Consider the following 18,178-nt stretch of genomic DNA (forward strand, 5'->3'; position numbering starts at 1 on the left):
TTGATGCTTCAATCTCTTTTAATACCTTCTCATATGTTTGGAAAGAAGCAACATTTTGGAGGGTCGCATCTATCAAGGAGATGTGTCCTATAACCAATCTTGTTTCTTTAATAGAAATTGCACCTCCTCTAAAAGAACACCTAGGTAATTATGTTGTCTCCTTAATGTTGGTTTTTATATTTGTTTTTATTTTTTCAACAACTCATTTGAACCACAACCTTCCATTACAAACAATATCTTAGTTTAATGTGGATCAATGTTTGTTCCTTAATTATGACTTGACTTGATATAATTGTTGCCTTTGTATTCTTGTGTATAATCATTGTTCATTGAATAATTAATCACACCAAGATGAATGTGTAATCGCATAATTGGAGTTGATATCATTGTAGCCTTTTTTTGTCTAATCTCTGATGCTTGAATGATTGATGAATAATTGATTGACTGATAGAATCTTGATTTGATAAAATGATTTTCTGATTGATTGTTGCTTGATTTGAATGATTGATAAGTGATCAATGAATGATTGGAATGATCTATTTATAATTCATTGATTAAATGGACCCTTCATAAGAAGGGTCACTACCCTTCATTAGAATTGGGTCACCACCCATTATTACTCCCTTTTAGAATAGTATATTTGTTTATAATTTATGTAGTATCAATTTAAATATTTCAATAATATTATTCTTGATAAATAAATATTAATTAAAAAATAAATATTTAATAATTTTGAGTAATCATTCATTGATAAATATTATATTAATTAAAATAATAATTGCTTCATTTAGGTTATATATAACAATCAAGGAGAGGACATGCCACTATGGTGATGGAATCAATTGAGGAATGTCTGTTTTATCATATTCCATTTATTATTGTTCATAGAAGTGATAAAAAAGTATTATCCATAACGTACGCGGTAAGTTACCTAGATGATGAGCTTGCTCTGGTAACTTGTTATGCTTTGGTTGTCTTCATAGTTGTGAGTTGTGTCCTACAGTTTGAAAGGAGAGTATGTCTACACATGATTCATCATAATCCCGAGTTTTCATAGTTTATGTTTAGTAGACATAAGTTTTAAAGTGACAAAAGGTTCACTATGCTAGTTAATTAACCTGGTTGTTGTTTTGGTTCAATGTAGTCGAAGCTTGTAGTGTGTGCTCACCAAAGGTGGCATGTGGATGACTATTGGAATTAGCGAGGGCTATATTGGGAATTTAATAGAGTGTTCTATCTTTTGGGGTAGTGTGTGGGCTTTTGGACCTGGCTTATTACATGTTTTTTAAAGGAATTTATTGTAGTCGACTTGCACACATTGTTTTTTATGTTTGGGCTGATATATGAATGTAGTTTTAAATGTAATGCATATATACAATTATCTAGGATGTATCCTAGTGTCTCATTGTAGTAGTTGCCATTATAATGATATGCAATTAGGGATCCAATGTACTTATCAAAGTGGTTGATGTACAATCATATTTATTTAATTTGAGTTTCATTTAAATCATTGCACGCCTTCATCATAATATCATATGTAGTGAGAAAGAGTGTATGAAGGTTGGTCAGATCAAATGCAATCTGATTTATTAGTCTTAAAGGTGTGTAATTCATATCTTTGTATTCTAACATTATTGGTGTCTTAGTTATTGAGCTACTGCTTAGATGTTTTTGTTGGGAATTGGTGTCTCTAATAGGTTGGTGCCTAAAAGCACCATTAGCGATGGGTGTCTCTGGTAGGTTGGTGGTTACTTCATGTTGTAAGTGATGCAATTTTTTTGTGAGGTTGGATTTGGGTATTAGATCTGAACTAGACTATATATATTCCTTTCAAGTAAATGGTTGTGCTTGCATAGGTTGGAAGAAGCTATTTTAACCATGTTTTTTCACCTCTTGGGTTGTCATGTATATTTGGAGTTCTTTATGTGGATGTATATTTTTTTGTGTTGTTTAATTGCTACATCATTAAGAAGATTTGCATGATTTGATTTGATTCTTTAAAGTTTATGCTTGCAAAAGTTATTTATGGCAATTAGTGGAAATTGGGATATACTGATTTAGCCCTCCTCTCAATATAATGTTTCCCCTTCAATAAATAGTTGACCATTTCTTATTTTACCATGTTTTTAACAAAGGGGCTTTGGAAGAGGTATTGTACAAACTAAAGGTTAATTGGATCTTCCTTGAGGGCCTCAAGGATTATGTTAATAGCTATAATAAGATACTTCTCTTTTCATATGGTGTGATTTTGGATATATGGAATATGACTCCCCCTTTTGTTACTTGGGTTTTGTGGAAAGAAAGAAAGAATAGGATTGTTCGAGCATTAAACTAGAAAAAAATGAAAAAGTTTTAGAAGCATAAAAAATAGCCTACAATAGAATATCAATGTGTTGGCTTTAAGATATGCTAAAAGGATGCCTTCCTATATTGAATTAAGGATAAATCAAAATTGGGGATCAAATCAAAGATCTTATCAAGATCAACTAGGCCAAAATACTTCTAATAAATAATGTCAATTTAAAGATTGTTGCTTGGAAGTTAATCTTGGTGTTGTTGTGGTAGGGGGAGTGGTAGGAGAGGAAAAAGGTTGCTTGATTAAAGGGCATGCTAAAAATTTAGGAATGAGATGAAATAATGAAGTTGAGGCGACAACTATTTTATGAAGGTTTTAAAGATCATAAAGGTTAGGGTTTGGAAAAGTAGAGATTGAAGGTGACTCCAAAATTACTAATTGAGAGAAAATAAAAGCTAAGTCTAAACAATAGCTAAGCCTTAAAATTAAATGACTAACTAGACTTATAACTTATTTTATTCATGGATAGAGATAGAAATGGAGGCACCCTTCTCCATTTTATTTTCTTGCCTTTGTTGCACAACATATAATGAATTTGACAACATAAGGTTAGCATGAAATTGTGATATGGACATGAGGGAGAATGATCCAATTTATAGATTTATAGATTTTAAATGGAAGGTTGAGATTGAGAGTTGATGGAGGGCTAGGATTAATTGTGAGGAGATGAGGTGGCTTGGGTTCATAGCCTTGTGCCAAGTGTCACAAGGTGGAAGATTTGGGGAAGTACAATTTTCATGGGGAAGAGAGCAAGGTGTGCTCACACATGAGTGAGCACATCTTGGGAAGAACAAGAGAGTGACAAGTGGAGGCAAAAGTGGAAAAGTGAAAGAGGGGTAGGGAGAAATAAGTGACAAATGGTTGGAAAGGGAAAGTGTAGGGTTGCTCTATGGGTAAGAGCGCCCTCACACATGTGTGAACACTCTTTGTCAAAGAGTGAGGTGGAGGCTTGAAAGTGACTTGTGCATGCAAGTCATTTAAGAGGGGTGTCACATGTGGACTTAGGTAGGTGGGATGAATTAAAAATTGGGAAAAATGATAATGAAGATTAGAATTTGATTAATTAGATTTAATTAGTGTGTTTAGTGGGAGGATTTGTAGGAATCTAGGATGCTAGTTAATTAATTAAAAATTAATTAACTAATGTAGTTTATAATATTATTTTGGCTAATGGGCTAAGGCGAAGTTCAATTGATTGAAAGAAATTAAGCCTTGAAGAGGGAATACAATTAGTATTAGACAATGGAATAATTCTTTAAATAAAATTTAATGAATTATTTGGGAAGGTTAAAGGGGCTAACACAATTAATAAACCTAATTATGTTAAAGGGATAATTAATCAAATAAAATAAATTCTATTTTTAGGTGTACATTTTGCCTCTCTTTGCGTGGTTTTATGAAACAAAATCATATCAAAGAAAAAGGATGCCCTGGTGAGAGAATATGAATAAATATGGAAGGATGATGCCCTCTTGAGAATTTGGACTAGAAAATTGGAATTTTTGGGGTAAATTCTCAAAAACCAAAGAAAGGGTGATGGGTAGGGATAGAAGAAAAAGAAAAGAATCTTGGCAAAAATAATGGAGAAAAGGGGGAAGAATGGAGGAAATGAGGCAAGCTATAAGGAATAGAGAAAGGATATGGGGAGCCCATGAGAGATCATTTGTGTACTCTTAGTTATTACATGTAGAAGGAGCCCAGAGCAACCGAGTGAGCAAAAAAGATGGTCAAGATTCCACGACATCGGTCGCAGGGTGAGCGGATCAAGAGATATCAGTGACCACCTTAGTACATGGATCCTCTAAGTACCCAAAACCTCTTGTGTTTTTTATTAGGTATGTATTTAATGCAAATTAATAGGGGAAAAGGAATGAAGGTAGAGATGTTGATCACAGTTTTGGTGTATCCATCCTAGGGTCATCGTTTGCCCCACCACAACAACATCTAGACATAGACAACTTGACGCATGCGCATGTGGCAAACTGCATGCACAAATGCTAATTCATGGAACAATGTCTGTGTCTAAGGGAGGAATAGCTAGAGGTGGAATAAATATTACGAAACAACATCTGCGCTAGTCGGCGTAGGTGCTTGAACTTCGACATCTCTGCCTCAATTTTGGCATCTATGCTATCCAGTGTAGACACTTGGGAAATGGCATTTTCATTGAGAAGGAAAATAGGCTAAGGCTTAGAAGAAAAGGTTGACTTAATGTGGGTATGGCTGTAGGTGGATTTGGGATTAGTGGAGTCATGGGAGTATTGGACACTGAGGATGCAACTTTGAGATTAGTTAGGATGAACAAATCACATGGTATTATGTTCAATTAGCATTGATTAGGTTGGGAGATGGTCACATGTGTCAGTTCACAACACGATGATCACTAAATTGCTAGAGAGATGGCATAGTGAGATATGCACATTCCATCTATTGATAGGAGAGGCCACTATTATCTTGGAGGATGTATGGAGGATCCTACACATTCCTATTTGAGGGGTGATTTCAGAGTAGATCTTGGACCATGGAGAGGAGTACATGTGATGGGTATTTGGGATAGACGATCTTCTAATGGGCCGAGTGAGGATGAGACTTGAACTGGGTATGGCATCTCACTGGTGGATATCAAGACTAGCTCTATAATTAGTAAGGCTAATCAATGGGTGTTTGATGCCCAATCTTAATGGTCATGAATTTTTTATTAGATAGGCTAGATGTTTGTACATGATGTTGGAGGACAATATCACACACTGCAAGGGATATATCATGCTAAGATAGTTGTATAATGATATACACATGTGTGTGTATCACAAGTACAAGATTTTGGAGATAGGGGTGACACTCTTACATATATGGGCGTTCGAGCATATAGCAATTTGTCAGCCACTAGGGGTACGAAACAAGGAGAAAAAGTAGGTACATGCACACCATTACAGAGATTTATTACAATATGTGCAGATGGGAGATTTGAGCTACTAGAGATGATGTATTGATGAGATGCAAGATTTTACCTAGAGTCCATATAGGACCTATGAGACATGGGAGAGAGATGGCTAATATCTTTCATATCTCCAAACACAATGCTGGGTAATTGGGTGAACTATGCACGTGATCGACTGGTACTTCCCTCATAGAGTGTTGAGATAGTTTGGAATTTCATAGGATGAGGTTGGGGAGAAGTTGACACATTCGCGGGTGACCTATGAGATATGTGCGTAGGGACAAGGGATCAAACATCATGCATGCCAAGTCTAGCTTCCTAGGGACAACTCCAATGTTGTGAGATCGGTGGCCATATGTGATTGATGTGGACACTATAGAGGCCCATGCAACATGGTGGGAGCAACATCAACCAATGTGATTTTGTATTCCAAGGGTTTTGGAGGAAGATGAGAGGGATACAATTGTGGATGAGGTAGTGGGAGGGGATGGGGATGATGAGGGAAATGGGGAGGATGGAGGGGAAGTAGTATTAGGAAAGGCCCATTTTTAGAGAGTACCCCAAGCACCATTATAGAGATAACAAAGGCAGGGATGGGGTCAAGCCTTGAGAGTATAGGTATAGGTGCCTCGACAAGCACCAACATAGGTGCATGAATAGACATAGCCATAGCCATATGAATAGGCACAACCATAGCCATAATTATAGGAGTAGGGAGGAAAAAGGGTTGGTCTGAGGGAGAGGTTGATAGGGACTCTAGTGATCAATGCAGAGGAGTATGACTACATATGGGCAAAGTGAGAGTATTTTTCTAGCTATCTAAACTAGGGAGGGCTCAAACTATGAGCTTACAAGTAGAGCTAGATGTAGAGAAGGATTGATCGATGAGACTTCAGGTAGAGGTGGAGAGGGAGAGAGGGAGAGCTAATCATCTAAAAGTGGAGAGAGACAACCTCCAGATGGTTCTAGATACAACAACATGGGACAAATATGCCTATAAGGCAAAGCGATATGCCTATGTGGATTCTATTGAGGAGATATAGGGGGAAATTGGTGGTAGAGTTGGAAGATATGTGAGAAAAGAGGGACAAGATATAGGTCTAGTTGAATAGAGCCTAGGTGGATGTGACTCAATTGAGAGGGAAGAAGGACACGGCCCAACAGATGTTTGCACGTTAGAGGCTATCATTATTCAGCAATGTATTAGTGGCATGAGCACATGTATAGTGGGTTTCTTGGGAGGCACACTACTATAGGGTTTTATATGAGAAGGTTGTGCTAGTAGAGATGAGGAAACCTTCTTATGTTGAGAGCACACAGTCAGGGAGGACCAGATTACAAGCTTTAGGAGGGCCAATATCAATGAGAGCACCATGGCCACTACCGCCTAGACTAAGCTTAGGATGGGTAAGCCCCACCTCCTCAGACAAGGAGAGCATAGGATAGGGCCTTATGATGGACAACCATTATTTATGACCCCATGAGGATTTGTAGTATGTACTATTATTGGACACACATGATTATATATATATATATATATATATATATATGATGTTTTTGATGGTGACTATGCTTTTGTGTACATGTGATGATTTTGATTATGATATGGATGATGATGCATGACGATGTTACGATGTATTATGATATGTTGTGTTTATGAGGAGAATAACATTTGTGTACATGTAGGATGGATGCTTATATGATACGTATATGATATAATCTATATGTGACTGATGTGTGGTGATGTAGGATGTACAGATTTTACGATGTGTGTGATGTGACTGACATGTGCTGTGATGCAAGTGGAGGATATATGTATGGTCTTATCTATATGGTTTATGCATGATGATTCTATTGTGGTTTATACAGTGATGTGTATTGATCATGTGAATATGATTATTATAATGCTTGAGAGGAAATATGTGAATCTAAAAAATGCAGTTAATTTGCTATGTCTAAATGAATGCAAATGAACACTAGAATGATAGGCCTAAAGAATGACCTAGGAAGGTGACCTGGTAATTTGGTCCCAAAAGATGCTGACGTAAAGGGTCATTATGGGAGCTAGTGTACAACATGAATATCCATGATTATTATTTAATTGACTCTTAGAGGGAAGATGAGGGCCGTGAGTACTGTTATAGACAAAATTATATAAGATTTTTCATGCCATTGTGCTAAGGAGACTAGAAACAAACCCGCCAAAATCCTCTTGCCTCATATAGGTTGTAGCACTAAATAACACAGATGAATAAAGCTTCAAAGTCCATGTGACATATTTAGTGAACCTATCAAGTTAGAAAGTTACCATCACATTCTCACATGTATAAAATGAAAATTATAAACCAGAGGATGTTCTGAGGTGAGAGGCATGCAGACAGGACAATGTGTCAAATCCCTGATCTATGATCGACAAGATGAGAAAACAAAACTATGATAGTGTCATATTAAATGTAGAAGTACTTAGGGCCACATGAACTTGCCCTAGGCATTCAATACTTTTAATTCAAAGGCATCCAACATGAAAAATACTTCCTCAATTGTGAGATTGATATTGAATAGTGTGATAAATAATTACAATTTATTATGGAAGGGAGACGAACCATAGATAGATGGACGCATATGCTCCTAGGAAGAATGATACAAACCCTATCTGGAACAAGATAATGCCTTAAACTAGTTGTGTAGATGTCTAGAGTTGTTTGGTGCACCATCTGAGCCATTAATATAAGAAAAGGAACAAGGTGCTCATGGGCAATCTTAGAGTTTTTTGATAAATATTTTGTTATTTTAAATGAAATGTAACCTACATGCATGAGTTGGATGCAATGGTAGATGAAGGAAGCGAATTTTTGACTTACATAACTATATTAATAAATGAGTGTATGAGATTGTGTTTGTGTATGTTAAACCATAGTACATAGAACTTAGGAAGACATGGGAGGGTGGGTGGGAAGAAATTGGAGCCTCAGGGTAGATGAATGTGGGGAGGTAAATGAGAGAATTAGGGGAGTATGGTTGATGATCTAGGATAGTGGGGAAAACTTATGATAATGATGAGAGTGGGTGATGGGATTTGTTGTGAATTTTATATGGAGAGGAATACTAGTTTTTGGTATTGCGAAGGGAGATCAACACCAATGGTAAGAAAAGCCAAGATGCGACAATTTCCCTATGCTTGGACTAGACTCTTGAAACAAAAGGTTATCATATGCATTGAAGTTCACAAATAACTATGATGGTATATATGAGGTATGGAAGAATGGTGGTATCCTTACGCACACAAGCCCTTGATAGGACTTGATGGGTATATGCAAAGGGGAAACACTATTATCATACTTGCATATTCATAATTATAGCAAAAGACCTATTGGGAAATGCATAAGAAAGCCAACAAACATTCTATTCAATGCAAACCATGCCCCATTATACCCCAACCAAGACACACCAAGATATGAAGAGATCTAGGTGGCCTAAAGGAGGGATAGTCATGGGACAACAAATGAAATCAAAAAAAGAGTTCAATCATGCAAATGAAGCTTTTTGACCAATAGACATTTCTTGTCAAGAAGTAAGACAAATATTGGATTAAATTGTCAAGCATGGGAAGGATATATCCTTATAGTCATGATGATGATGATAAGATAGATGATGAAGAATTTTCATGTTGGTTTGAGGGATGTGATCAAGGAGATTCCAAGCCTTATTTTGAGAACCACATTGCTGACATGTGCTTTGGATAAACATAGGTCTAATAAGCTTAGTGTGATGGGATTGGGTGAGGCACATAAAAATTTTCCTCATTCAAACTTTATACCACAATACATTGCGACTTTCACAAATTGAGTAAGGTAGATTAGACCACATCAATGTATTGCATACGGATCATGGTTGCTTCATTTCTAGCCACTAAGTAGTCTAGTGATTCCTTATAGTATCTCATTGTACTGGGTAGATCCTAATTCATGATTTGGATTAGCTCATCATCTCAAAGATGGAGTGGGAGATGGAGGTGAAGTTGAAAAGGTTATAATGGAATCAGGAAGAGAAGGAACTCCTACACAAACGAGAAGTGCTATATGAAATCAATGCTATTAAGTAGATAAAAATTTGTTACTCTAACAACGAAGTAGTAAGAAATGATTACTGTGTGGAATATGGGATTGGATATGGGTGATAGGGGGAGAAATTTTTTTGCAATAGATGGTGGATTCAACAAACTACACGTCACCTATAAATAGGTGTTCACCATGGTACTTTCCCATATCGCCACAAAGTGGTTTTCACTAATGGATGAATTTATTTTTCTTTACTGTTTTTGTTATTTTTTGTCATTTTTTTGTATTTTCTCATATATTTTGATTTTTTTATTTTTTTAAATTTTTTTTGCAAAACTGGGATACCCCGAGGATTAAGCATAAAATCACTTGAGATGGATTATGTTTAGGGGTTCATCCAAGGGTTCTCCTTCAGGTGTTGCGAGTTGATAGGCTCCAAACCCATACTTGCCAGTGATAACGTAGGGCCCTAACTAATTAGGCTCAAACTTTCTTGTCTTTTCACGGTCCTAAACATTCTTCTAATTTTCTTTGAGCACTAGATTACCGACCTCAAATTCATGATTTCTTACCTTCTTATTGTACTAAATATAGAGGTGATTCTAATACGCATGAAGATGGTTCAAAGCATTAAGACACCGCTCATCTAGTAACTAAAGCTCTTGAAGTCGGGAAACCCTATATTCCTCATTAGGAATAATATTTTGCAATGACACCCTCAAAATGGTGAGCTCAATCTTAATTGGAGGGACCACTTTAGAACCAAAGACAAGGGAGTATGGATTGGCACCAGTAGGTATGTGTATACTAGTATGGTAAGACGAGATTGAGTTGGAGGTACCAATTATAGCCAGATTGATTGACTATCTTCTTAAGGATTTTGATGAGAGTTTTATTGGAAGACTCCACCTAGCCGTTACCTTATAGGTAATAGGGGGTGGAGAAGCGATGCTGGATGTCAAAGTTCTGGCAATGTTCTTTTACATGCTAATTTTTGAAGGGGCGACCATTATCTGTGTTAATAGCCCTCGAGATACCATAATGACACGAGGTAATTCAAGATAAATTTAGCTATTTATTTTCCAATAGTGTAGGTGAGTGGAATGGATTTAACCAATTTGGTGAAATATTTAGTAGCAATAATAATGAATTAATGGCCATTGGAAGAGGTGGGATGGATTTTGCCTATGAGATCAAGCCCCCACTATGAGAAGGAACAAGGAGTAATAATAGGTTGCAATGCTTGTGAAGGTGCATGCATTAAATCTTCTTGTTATTGATAGGGAAAACATTTCCTTACAAAGTGATAGGCCTCTTGTTCCATGGTAGGCCAAGAATACCTTGTGCGGAGGAGCTCTTAGCCGAAGTCAGACCGCTTGAGTGTGCTCCATAGATACCCTCGTGTAGCTCACAAAGTGCTCATTCAAATTATTTGTTGTCTAAACACCATAAGAGGGTTCCATCAAAGTTCCTTCGATATAGGGTATCACCAAGGATGTTATAATGGGATGAGTGATGAATAAAGATTTGTTGTTGTGTTTTAGGGAGATTAGGCAGTACAATCTTATCACAAAGGTAGGTGTAAATATTATGAAGCCATGGGGAATCAGGACCAATAATTGCACATACCATTTCAAATTCAGGTGCATCAAATTTTGGGATGAGAATATGATCAACCATGAATTCACACTTATGACTATTTTTAGGCACCTGCAAGAGAGAACCAATAGTAGCCATAATGTCAGGAACCTTGTTGGTTGTTCAGGGAATCTGCTCAACTAAAAAGAAGTGAAGTGTTGCTTGAAATCTTCCACCATGTGGCAGTAGGGAAGCAATTTATCATCTTTGGTCTGATACTCATCATTAACTTGTTTGATGACTAGTTGTGAATCACCATATACGTGAAACTGGTGATTTTCCATTGGATAATAAGGTGAAGTATTGTGATAAGGACTTTGTATTCAATAATATTATTTTTACATTGAAAGGATATCTTGTACGACTTGAGAATGAAATCATCTTGAGGGGTAACCAATAGGATTCCTACTCCTGATCTATGTTGGTGCAAGAACCATCAAAGTATAAATGCTAACTAGTAGATTGCATGACAATTATGATGCCATCAATCGATAACTTTGTGATCAAAGGATTATATTCTTGTAAAGGTGCATCAACCAACTAATTTGAAATAACTTATCCTTTGATAGATTTACAGTCCACATACTTAATGTTGAACTCACTCAAAATCATAACTCATTTAGCAATTAATCCTGTAAGGGCAGTCTTGGAAAGAAGGTACTTGACAGGATCAATTTTTGTGATGAGCTTAGTCTTGTGATTAAGCTTGTAGTGGCACAATTTCTAAGTATTGAAGACCACTACAAGGCATGATCATTCAATCAATATAATTAAACAAGAGTGTGAATGATGTATTATATCACACGCTCTTTAATTTGTTCATCAACTTGTGCAAGTAGTGCCCCCAATTCCAATGTCGTAGTTGAGATATACAAGAGGAGAGATTGACCTAGAATGGGAGGCATCAAAATAGATGGGGAGGCTAGGTATTCCTTGAGTTTATCAAATGCCTTTTGATATAGACAATCCCACTGAAATTTAGTGTCCTTGCAAAGTAGATGAGAATGGGGTTGGTACTTATCAACAAGTTGGGTGATGAATCTATGAATAGACTGGAGCTTTCATTGAAGACTTCAAAGCTATTTAAGATTCCTTGGAGGTGGCATGTCCATGATATCCTTCACCTTAGCTGGATAAAATTCAATACCACACCTTGATACAATAAAGCCGAGGATTTTACCATATGTATCTACAAATACACACTTCTTAGGATTAAGATGAAATCTGTAATTTTCCATTTGCCCTTCTCTAGTGTTTGATTTACCCAAGAGATCATCCTTATAGTCTTCCATGATGTCATGAAGGAGATCATGAAAAATAGTGGTCATAGCTTGCTAGTAGGTAGTTCTTGCAATATTTAATCCAAAGGGCATGACTTGATAGAAAAACATTCCCCATGGAGTAGTGGAAGTTGTCTTGTGTTGGTCTTTTGTGACAATCTTGATTTGGTTGTATCTAGAAAAGCCATCCATTAGGGAAAGAATCTCGTGTTCTGTTATTAGATCCACTATGATGTCAATGTTAGGTAGGGGGGATTCATCCTTAAGACACTCTTTATTGGGATATCTAAAGTCTATGTAGATACAGATGCCCCCAATGGATTTACAAAATTATACTATATTTGAGACCCACTCCGAATAGTCAATGGGTCAGATAAATCCCACATCCAACATTTTTTGTAGCTCTGCCTTGACCAAAAAAAATCTAAGGATGCATTTTTCTCAATTTCTGCTTGATGGGATTTGCATTAGGAGGTGTCATGAGATGGTGAGCTACTAGGTTAGGGTCCAATCCCAACATGTCAGCATATGACTATGCGGAATTGACTTGTGTGTGTCTTTGATAAAAGTTATTGCATTTTTCTTTTCTTGGTCAATGAGAGTTTTAGCAATAAATGTATTCTTTGTATTTTATTTTGTCCCCAAGTTAACTATATCAGTTTCCTCAATTAAAAATGATGATTTTTCTTGTAGTGGGGAAACCATGGTAGGCAAGTCAATTCCCTCATCCTCTAGCACTTGATCTAGGTTTTCTTTAGTTTATACATCATTTATTTTTACTTTTTCTTGTCCAATAGTGCCTCATGTTAGTTGAATGAGAGGGGGGGGGGGGTGACTTAGATAAACTCACAATACAATGTTCTAATCAGATTCAACTTCGGTAGAACTTACTTGATATGCAACTATGACTATAAATCATTCAAACTCATAAACTGATAAACTTGAAACATCAAAACACATTTAACACTAGATTTAATGTGGAAACCCAAATAGGGAAAAACAACTGTGGGATTTTGGACCCACGAAGAAAATATACTCTTCTAGAGTATGCTCGGTTAAAAGCCAATCCTGTTAAAGATTACATAAACACATTGCTAGATGTGACCCAGTCAAGGGATTTCCCTCAAATCTATTAGAATCTTGGACTTTGTTAGAAGTGACCTTGTCAAAGGATTTCAAACACTCAATTAAATGTTACCTTGCTAGAGGATTTACAAATAAGATTGTTAGGTCCACTCGGTTAAGAGATTTCCAGTCACTTACAAAAATAAATAACAGTAATAAAATATATCTACAACTTCACATCTGAAATGTTATAGCAGACTCTATGTGCTCAAAATAATCTTGTCATAAGACTTATCTTCCTCCTTGTTGGGCTTTTCACTCTGTTCTTCAATCAGATCTTCAATCATCTGTACTCTGTAATCACTTCTGCAACATCATTGTTCTTCTATTTGCCCACATTCTTTGTTCATCAACTTTTCCTTATTTATAAGCAATTCCTAACTGCTTAATCTCCTTAATCACATTTCCCATGATTAATATTAGCCATTAGATCTTCAAACTTGACTAGGTTCATTGAATCCTTCGAACTGAAAAATGTTTTATCTTGCCTTGAAACTTGTATTCCTTCCTTGGTACTTGTGCTTGGTTATGACCATTCAATCTGTGCTGTAGATCTAACTCTTGAATTTTCATTGCTGTTGATCCTTAACAAACTTCTTGCACGACATTCCAATATTCTATAAATCTCTAGCTCATTGGCATCCTTCATTTAATAATGTATTTATTCATCCAATACGTTCTATTACTGCTTGGTTGATACTCGGTTAATTCTGAACTTTACCCGGTAGACATTTTGTATTCGTATCGGTTACTATCTCGATAGCTTTCCTTGCTAACAACACTCGGTGACTTCTTTCTTCTTTAACCAACATCGATAACCTTGGAATTTATCGACTGGCTCCTTGCTCGGTAAAATAGAATAGTATCAAACCTTTACTCATTCTATTGCATGAAATATTTTCTCCTTCTTATTCATTCTTCGAATACACATATATAGAATATCAAAACAATCAAAATAACATAATCTCATCACTGTGTAACTCGGTAATAGTTGCCCATGGAATAACTTATTACTCCCCTTTATTTTCACATTCTTTCTGTGTCACTTACCGACATCTTTATACTTATCAGAACATACTCTTTAAGATATGGCAACATCATACTGAATCAGAAAATCAATTGCTTGACATCAATGACAAAATAATATTATTAAGATAGTAATCATCCTTTATCAATTATATCATCAATCTCCAACAACCTTCTCAATATCATCATACCAACAAACCTATTGTAATGCCAACAATATCCCCCTTTGACATTGATGGCAATACCAACTTGATTTATTCCAATTGATTCGAACTGCTGTTATTCTTCTCCTATTATCTTTGAGCTGTAAACTTCTCCTTTAATCTTCTCCCCCTATCATTAATCTTCTCCCCCTTTGACAACAATGCCAAAAGTAAAACTGATCCATGATTACTTCCCCTGTGAAGTAATTTCCTTGTTTGTTAAAACATATACAAATGTATCATCTCAGTCTCGGTCAAAGCATCTAGTCTTCATTCATTGTTCCCTGCACAACTTTAGACAACCTCCTAAAGTGTGTAAATCAACATCAACTCACAAATAGTATTCTGTAGAGTCATAGAATTGATCCTTTCACCGAACTCTGTCAGTGAGTACTAGATAGGGGTAGGACCCCTAACTTACTTTTGAGATACTCAAAAGTGTCCCTTGGCAGTGGCTTTGTGAAGATGTCTACTATTTGTTCCTTTGTGCTAACATATTCCAGCACAACTTTCTTTTCTTGAACTTCTTCTCTTAGATAATGATACTTTATAGAAATATGCTTTTTCTTAGAGTGCATTACTAGATTCTTTGAAATGTTAATAGCACTTGTATTATCACAAAATATAGTTACTGGCTCGGTAACTGTCTCATTCATACCTTCCAATAGTTGTTTGATCCATTCTATATTGGTACAATTCAATGCTGCAACAACATATTCAACTTCAGCTGTTGACTGTGAGATGCATCCTTGTTTCTTGCTAAGCCAACTCACTAGTCTTTCTCCCAAAAAGAAAGCTCCACCGCTTGTGCTTTTCCTATCATCAATATTTCCTGCCCAATCAACATCAGTATAGACTTTTAAGTCAAAATCATTCCTTTTTTTATATAGTAAACCATAATCTTTAGTGCCTCTCAAGTATCTGAAAATTCTCTTGATTGCTGTCATATGGGTTTCTTTGGGATCTGCAGAAAATCTTGTAGCTATACCTACTGCATGTGCTATATCAGGCCTGCTATGAACTACATATTGCAACTTTCCATTCATAGATGGGTAAAGTGTCTCATCAATAGATGCATATTCATCATTCTTTGACAGTTTACAGTTAGTAGTCATCTCCATTCCAAATTTCTTCAAGATTTCCTTTATATACTTGGATTGAGTAATGAAAATCCCATTTTTCATTTGCAGTATTTGTAAACCTATAAAATACTTTATTTCACCGATTAATGACATCTCAAATTCTTTGTACATTTCATTTCCAAAGTTCTTACATAAAGAATCATTTCCACAAAAAATAATATCATCAACAAATATGGCTGAAATAAGTATTCCATTATCCTCATCATTCTTCATATACATGTTGTTGTTTTCACTAGTCCTCATAAATCCAATCTTTTTTAAGTAAGAGTGCAAATTTTCATACCATGCTCTAGGTGCTTGCTTTAGGCCATATAAATCTTTTTTCAACTTACATACTTGATCTTTATTCTTCTCTTCAATAAATCCTTCAGGTTGTTCAATATAGACTTCTTCTTCTAGTATACCATTCAAAAATGCAGATTTAACATCCATTTGATATATCTTAAAATTTTTGTAAGTAGCATATGCCAACAATGTTCTCACTCCCTCAAGTCTTGCCACAGGTGCAAAAGTCTCACCATAGTCTACTCCTTCTTCTTGAGCATAACCTTTGCAAACTAGCCTTGCTTTATTCCGAATGACCTGACCTTTTTCATTTAGCTTATTTATGAAATTCCACTTTGTACCGATTACATTTTTCTCTTTTGGTCTTGGGACCAGTGTCCATGTTTTATTTTTCTTGATTTGTTTAATCTCTTCTGTCATAGAATTCACCCAATCTTCATTGCTTAATGCCTCTTTTACTATCCTTGGTTCAAACTCGGATATCAGACATGCGTTCTATCTCAGTTTGTTCCTTGTCATCACTGGAGCATCCTTATCTCTTATAATCTGACTTGATGCATGATTTCTTTTTACATATTTTTCTAATATAGGCTCAGTAGGCTCTGTATGATCTTCTTCATCACTCGGTAACTGAGTATTTTCTTCATCGGCTTTCTCGGTAAGACTTCTTGGTTGTACATATACAAACTCTTCATAATCTTCTGGTTCTTTGGAATTTCCTTCATCATTCCTTTCTGCAAATTCATCAATTTTCACTCTTGCACTTTCCACTATTTTGTTAGATGATTTGATCAAACATTTAAATGCTTTACTCCTAGAGGAATAAACAAGAAATGTTCCTTCCTCACTTTTCTGATCAAGTTTTCCATTTCTGTCATCTTTGTGAACATAACATGTACTTCCAAATATTTTAAAATAACTTACATTTGGTTTTTTGTCATACCAGATTTCATACGGTGTCTTCATAGTTCCTTTCTTCAGTTGTACTTGGTTCAGGTCTGTAAACTGCAGTGCTTATTGCTTCTCTCCAAAATGTTTGAGGTACTCTCTTTTCTATCATCAATGTTCTGGCACAATCTACAATTGATTCGTTTCTTCTTTCAGCTATCCCATTTTGCTATGGTGTTCTCGGTGCAGACACTTGTCTCTTTATACGATGATCATTGAAAAATAAGTTAAATTCATCTGAAATGAACTCTCCTCTATCAGATCTTAGACATTTCAACTGTCTTCCTATTTATTTTTCAACTCTTGCCTTATACCATTTGAACATTTGAAAGACTTCTGATTTCTCTTTTAAAAACATAACTGACATCATCCTTGAGTAATCATACACAAATAATATGAAGTATTTATCACCATAATAACTTTGAACTTTCATAGGACCACAAAGATCAGTGTGCACAAGATCTAAAATTCCTTTAGAAGTGTAAGACTTACTTGTAAAGCTTGATTTTGTCATCATACCCATCTGGCATCCTCGACATATTGCATTCTCAGGTTTTTCCAAGCTTGGTGTACCTCTTACTCGGTGCTTCTTACTTATTTTGATCAGGTTATCAAAATTTACATGACAAAACCTTTTATGCCATAACCAGGTATCTTCTATGTTTGCATATAGACAATTGTTCCGAGTTGAGTCAAGATGAAATGTATTACCTCTTGTTTGAGTCCCGGTAGCAGCAAACTTTCCATGTTTGTCATGAACTTTGACAATTCTTTTCTGAAATTCTATTCGGTATCCTGTATTGTTTAGCTATTCTACACTCAACAAATTGTATTTCAGACCTTCAACCCAATATACATCATCACATTTAGCATTATCAAGAAGTGTGATAGAACCTTTACCTTTCACAGGACATGGTGCATCATTACCAAATCTTACATAACCTCCATCATAATCTTCTAATTTAACAAACTTGTGTTTATCACCTGTCATGTGATGTGAGCATCCACTATCTATGATCCAAGAATAATTATTATTTATGTGTGATATTAAGGCTTTTTCTTCATACCTTTCTTCATCTGATCCATCTTTGATAGCCACATATACAACTTCCTCTGTCTCAGTCCCATCAGATTTATCATCATTGGATTCCTCATCAGCTACTAGGCATGTCTTTCTAT

Source organism: Cryptomeria japonica, chromosome 10, assembly GCF_030272615.1.
Source record: "Cryptomeria japonica chromosome 10, Sugi_1.0, whole genome shotgun sequence".
In the NCBI taxonomy this organism is placed as follows: Eukaryota; Viridiplantae; Streptophyta; class Pinopsida; order Cupressales; family Cupressaceae; genus Cryptomeria; species Cryptomeria japonica.